Below are 6,000 nucleotides of genomic sequence, written 5' to 3' on the forward strand. Positions count from 1 at the left end.
CTTAAGATTACCCCCAACAGACCATTCTGAAAGCCACATTCATGTAGAAATTAATTTAGTTATAAGAGAACAATGTTCTTAATTAGAAAACGGATGAATTTTGTGATCCCAATCATTGAAACAATTTTCTAATTTTGACATCATGAAGAATTAATTCTTCTCACACTTGGGAAAATAGGAGAACTCATTAAAGTTATTTCAAGACATGAAAACTATCTTATAGTGAAGACACTAACTATAGGTAAGTAAAACCAGGAGCTGAGCTAATGAATATGAATGTCTTCACCTATTTCCGCATATAAGCTGTTGATCTAAGTTATATCACATACCTAATTCTCTTTCACTCTTCCCTACTGTTGCAGAAGATGCAAACATGAGAAAGACTCAGCTCCTGCCTGCAATGTAATAAAATGTATAAGAAGGATGTTAATTTGCACCGAGGCTTCAGAGGAGAGAATTACTCTAAAGAAGACAGTGGTAGGGGTGGGGGATGTTGTCATTTTGCACCTATAGAAGAACTAAAGGAGCAGAAGAGAAATAATATTAAAGTAAAGAGCCTACAAGATGGAGAAAGGGTTCTAGGGTAAGAACATTGCTACCTCTGGACTCCCACAAAAGTTGTGTGCATTTTTATATAAACCCCTGAACCAAAGCCCATATGCATTCTTTAACAAAATCTCTATTTGTGGCAAATATTGTGTACAAGTGAATTCTACTGAAGAAAATTTGAAGAACTATTTCCTATTGGATTACATAAAGTCTATGCAAATCTACACCAAAGGAGCCTAATTTTTTGAAGACAAAGAAGGTTCTATGTAATTTCTGGGTTAAAAATTTAGATTAATGGATGGATTAACCCAGTGACTACAATATAAGACTGACTACAAAGTACAAAAACCTTTGTAAAAAGATGAGATTATTTCAGTAGAGAGATGAAGAAAGACATTTGTGAAGAGGTGGTCACTCATATGAGTCTTGAAAAGTGAATGAGATTTCAAAATGTAAAACTAGAATTTCAAATACTGGCAGAAAAAGGAGAAAGCCATTGAAGTGGGAAAACTCAAGGTCTGTTAAAGGAATAAATGAAAAACATCTAAAGTACAATATACACATATAGGGGAGGAATAAGAGAGAAAGCTCAGGAGGTAGGTTGTAGCACATCATGAATTAGAGAGCCCTGGAAACCAAGCTAAATATTTTCTTTTACCTTATTTGATTGGAATAAGCATCTCAAGAAGGCACCTTTGTAACAGAGTGTGATTGAGGAAACCATTGATTAAGAAAGTCTATCTGGCAATAGTGTGTGGGTTGATTCAAGGCACATAAAGACAAGAGTTGTAGAGATCACCAGTTCAGACACAATATGATAGACCATAAATAATAAGGATCTAGAAATTTACCTTAAGAATTAAGTGCAACTATTTTATTATAAAAATGAGGTGGGGGAGAGAAGAATAGATGTAGGTTTTAGGTATGTCTTCATATATTCTTCATGAAATAGAAGTTAAAATCATTTTTAACATTTTTTAAGAAAAATGGACAAATGGTCAGGTTACAATTTAAGGAAAGTGGAAAAGGCTAATGCGTCAAATATCTATGATAGTACTTCTCCACCACCCTCCTAGTTGCAGTAACAGTCCTGTCCATTCTACTTGGTCCAAATTGCTCTGTTAGAGCTGCCCAACTATTATCTTAAATATGCTTGCTTGGCCATAGTTGATTAGCCAAGAACTGAGCACTGGACTCAAGTATAACCAATGAAAGTGTTCACTAGAATTTTTGGACCTGTGCTGTAAAAGCTGGTGTCTTTCTATTTTACTGGGTTTTAAGATGGAAACCTGAGTGCTATGTCTTACTGTTTTTTTCAGTGTGTTTCTCACACACTTCCTGCCATACGGAATGTAGCAAATGTGATCTTCACAGAAAAAAAAAATGTTTGAAATAGATTCCAAAAGAAAATAAGAAACACAAGATGGACGAAGATGGATTCCAGTCATTACTGAGGACTAGTCCTGTCCCCCCATCCTTCCATTCAGTGAGACATTCCAGAAAAATTTTAATATATTCACTTTATTGCTTAAACTGGTTCAAGTTGGTTTTCTGACACTTGAAATCAAAAAGTTTTAATCAATAACAACTATTGGCCTCTGTGGAGAGTTAGGAATAACACTGACTAGGGAGACATCCAAGTATTACCAGACACCATTATGACATCCAAATGAAATCAGAGAAAATAAATAATAAAAATGCTCCTCTGCTTGGTGTGCGAGTTTCTGAAAGAGCATTCAGTCACCCAGAGATAGATGAAGAGAAGGTGGGCTATTGAATTGATTAAAAATTATGGTTGTAATCATAAAGAAGCACAATGTCAGGGCAAGAGGACGTGAAGGTTTGTGATATGGATGAACATGGGGTTGCAGCTCAGGGTGGGGTGACTCTCCAAGGGAATGATGTAATCCATTAGCAATATCTGCCCTGACCAGGGGAACAGGAGGCACAGTATAATTTCTAATATGTTTCCTTTCTTTCTCTTCTTCAGGATCTAAATTTATACTCCATCATTCTTTTAAAAAAGCCAAATTAATATACCTGCCCAAATCAAGATTATGGTAAATGAACTGATATAAAATCACTGAGCAAACTAAGAGAGCTTTTTGTTTGTTTTAATAGAAAACCAGATGCCCAGGAGACCAAACCAGATGGTACATCTTAGGGGGAAGATACGAGAAGAAATGGTCACACAGAAGAAATGAAAATTCTGGTTTTGATGTTCTAGAAATGCTAAAATTAGGCTAAAATGAATATTGTGTACATATTATTGTAAGATAAAATGGTTAAACTAAACTTCACCATTTTAGAGTTTCTGTTTCTATGCTTCCTGGTCTTGGAGTAAGATTTTGAAGTAGGAAATTATCACTGTTGGTGCCTCACTCAGTATCTCAATACCTGCTCTGGATTTCCACCTACCTACACCTGCATTTTGTCACCTGTGTGTTTTCTCTGGCTACCAAAGCCACTGTGTCCTAGAAATAATTACCATCCCCCAGGAGCTTCCCTCAACCAGTGACTGAAGGGAGTTTGTTGTATAAATATCCAACTTGCTCTCCCCATGTTGGGGGTATTCCTGAAGTGTACCCAGATTTCCTCAGTGAGACCAAAATCTGGCTTTTCTCAGTAGCAACCTGCTTGTTAATGAATTTGTTACTGGCTGCCTTTCTTTCTCTATTTCACTTTCCCACTCCCTATTGGAATTTCCTGAAATAAATAGCTTGAACTTGAATACTTGTCTCAGGGTTTGCTTCTGGGGAAGTGCAAACTTCCAAAAATATTTTGAGGATAGTCAGAAGAACAGTGTTACATCATAATTCTGGGGCCTCTTTTCTGAGAGTTCAAGATTCGCAGAATTTTATTTTAGTTCCTGGGTGAAGAGTGGTGGCAGTTCTTTAATTTTATGTAGTCCAGAGGTGCCGAAGAGCAATGAGCTACTAATTAAGGATTATATAAAATTGAACAGAATGTAAGAAGGGCTTAACAGTCAATATTTTATTAAGAAATAAGTTTTTAAATCTATAAATACAATTTCCTGAGAAAGGAAGTAAATTTAACCTGTATGTTAAATTAAAGGCTACTGTGGTATGTTAAGGCTAAAATACTACAGAAGAGCTATAAATAGTAAAATATCATATCTTTGGATTATATCAATTTGTACCAATTCAGGATGTAGCTGAACAAATGTGCTAGAGTAGTAAAAGTTGGTGTAATATTGTCACTATTGAATGGTTTAACACAATTAGAAATTAATTTTACTCTCAATTTTATTAATACTCTCCAATGCAGGCTCCAAGTGTGGGTTGGCAGGAGAACATCCCCAGTTTAGTCAGGAACCCAGCTTCTAGGGCTTCTAGGGTCCTTGCAGGAGTTGTGTCCAATCCAGCCATCTAGAAAGAAAAAAGGACAGAAGGACTGAATGACAAGAGTCTTATGGGGAAACCCTGGAAGAGAAGCTCATTTGTCTCACCTTCCATTGACTACAACACGACTGCACTTAACTGCAAGCAGGACTGGGAAAGATTTTCCCTGGGAAACCAGGCAGGTATTTCCCAGTGACACCTCTCTACTTGAAAGAGAGAACACTCATTTTTGGCAAAGATAGCCATTGTTCCCACAACAAAATTTTTTTGCCTTTTGAAAAATGAATATATAATGAACAAATTAACAATATGAACAAAGTATAACTGAATATTAAGTAAATTAAAACATTTTCAAGAATTGGAGAAAGACGTATGTACATATTACTAATGGCAATTCATATACTTATTAAACAATCGTTACCTAGTTATTAAAATTTGTCTCCTTGTAATCTCTGCCAAAAGCATATTTAAGAATTCAATTTTTTGAAATAAAAGTCACTAATATTTCTATCTTTTAAAAATAATCCATAATTGAAACATATCATTTATTCATTTTAGCCTTCTCTTATGCCACTTAACTAAGCTCAGTGCTTTATGTACAACAAAATCTGAATAACTCTTACCTCACTGTCGCCACACATTTCTATTATATATCATCAGCAAGGGAAGTATTAAGACCATTTCACAGATACTTTTTCTTCCTGCATAAAACTGTGTCTTTTTTCTCTGGCTTGAGTAGACAAATGGAAGGAAGCAGGGATTATAGGAATTTTAAAGATCAAAATGTAGATTCAAGATAGTACATAATCATACTGATAGGAGTTGGAGTAAACAGTTTACAAAATCAAGATATCTGTTATGAAGTTCATTGCTCTTATCCAGTACAACAACGTGTCCTCTTAATTATTCATTTAGCAACAATTATCAGCTTTAATGTAATATCTTTATTACAACTACCTGCATGTGATGTATTAAAAAAGAAAACCCAAATATAAAATATATGAATATTTTCATTTCTTTAAAGAAAGCTCAACATTTATACTTTTAACTAATTTGGAAAGTAAAACAACTTTATAAAGTGGAATAAGTGATACTAGGACATTGTATTTTGCAGATATTAAATACAAGAAAACAGCTGCAACACTATATTCCTGACCAATACTATGAAACTTATTAATGGATATGTTGACTGCTAGCAGTGGGTCAGGGTGGTGGTTGTTTTCATGACCACTAACATTGAATGTATACTTACAGATCATACGCCAGTACCTGCGCTAAATGCTTTATTTAGTATCTCATACCATTATTACTCTCAATTTATAGATGAGGAAGCTGAGACTTAAAGAAGTTAAGGGTGTTACTCAAGATCAAACCACTAGGAAGCAGGAGAGCTGAGATACAAACACAGATCTACCGGACTGTAGATTCTGCATTTTTGATGGTCAGATTGCATGACCTTCACCAAAGATGAAGTGCATCACTTGAAGTTCATCACTTCATCCTGCTCTGTGAAGACAGATTTAAAGACAAAGAACCAATGTCATGAAAATGAGCTTAAACTAACTTGTATAAAGACAGAAGACAGAAGATAAGAAAGAAAATTAGGTACTTTCATATCAATAATTCCACTTGATTTTTTTTTTTTTTTGAGACAGAGTTTTTCTCTGTCAATGAGGCTAGAGTGCAGTGGCATCACATAGCTCATCATAACCTCAAACTCCTCCTGGCTCAGCCTCCCAAGTAGCTGGGACTACAGTACAGGCATACTCCGTCATGCATGGCTAATTTTTCTATTTTTTGTAGAGACAAGGTCTTGCTCTTGCTCAGGCTGGTCTCAAACTCCTAGCCTCAAGCAATCCTCCCACCTCGGCCTCCTCCCAGAGTGCTAGATTACAGGTGTGAGCCACTGCACCCAGCCCCCATTTGATTGTTAACATGACAACTCTTTAAGATGGATAGCATTTTCTTTTTTATGTTTATCTTTTAGGCTGTGACTCCAAGAAGTTGAGTGACAGGTCCAGCAATCTCACACAAGTAGTGGCGGAGCAAAGACTCACCCCAGGTCTTTTGACTTTGTATCACTACTCCT

The 6,000-nt window shown here is 35.8% G+C and overlaps 1 pseudogene; it reads right to left on the reverse strand.

Annotated features, from left to right (window-relative positions):
• The window catches only part of LOC123649069, an 87,859-nt pseudogene extending 83,307 nt beyond the window's left edge, over positions 1-4,552 (reverse strand).
• Between the last annotated feature and the right edge of the window lie 1,448 nt (positions 4,553-6,000).

Source organism: Lemur catta, chromosome 13 (genome assembly GCF_020740605.2).
Source record: "Lemur catta isolate mLemCat1 chromosome 13, mLemCat1.pri, whole genome shotgun sequence".
NCBI lineage: Eukaryota > Metazoa > Chordata > Mammalia > Primates > Lemuridae > Lemur > Lemur catta.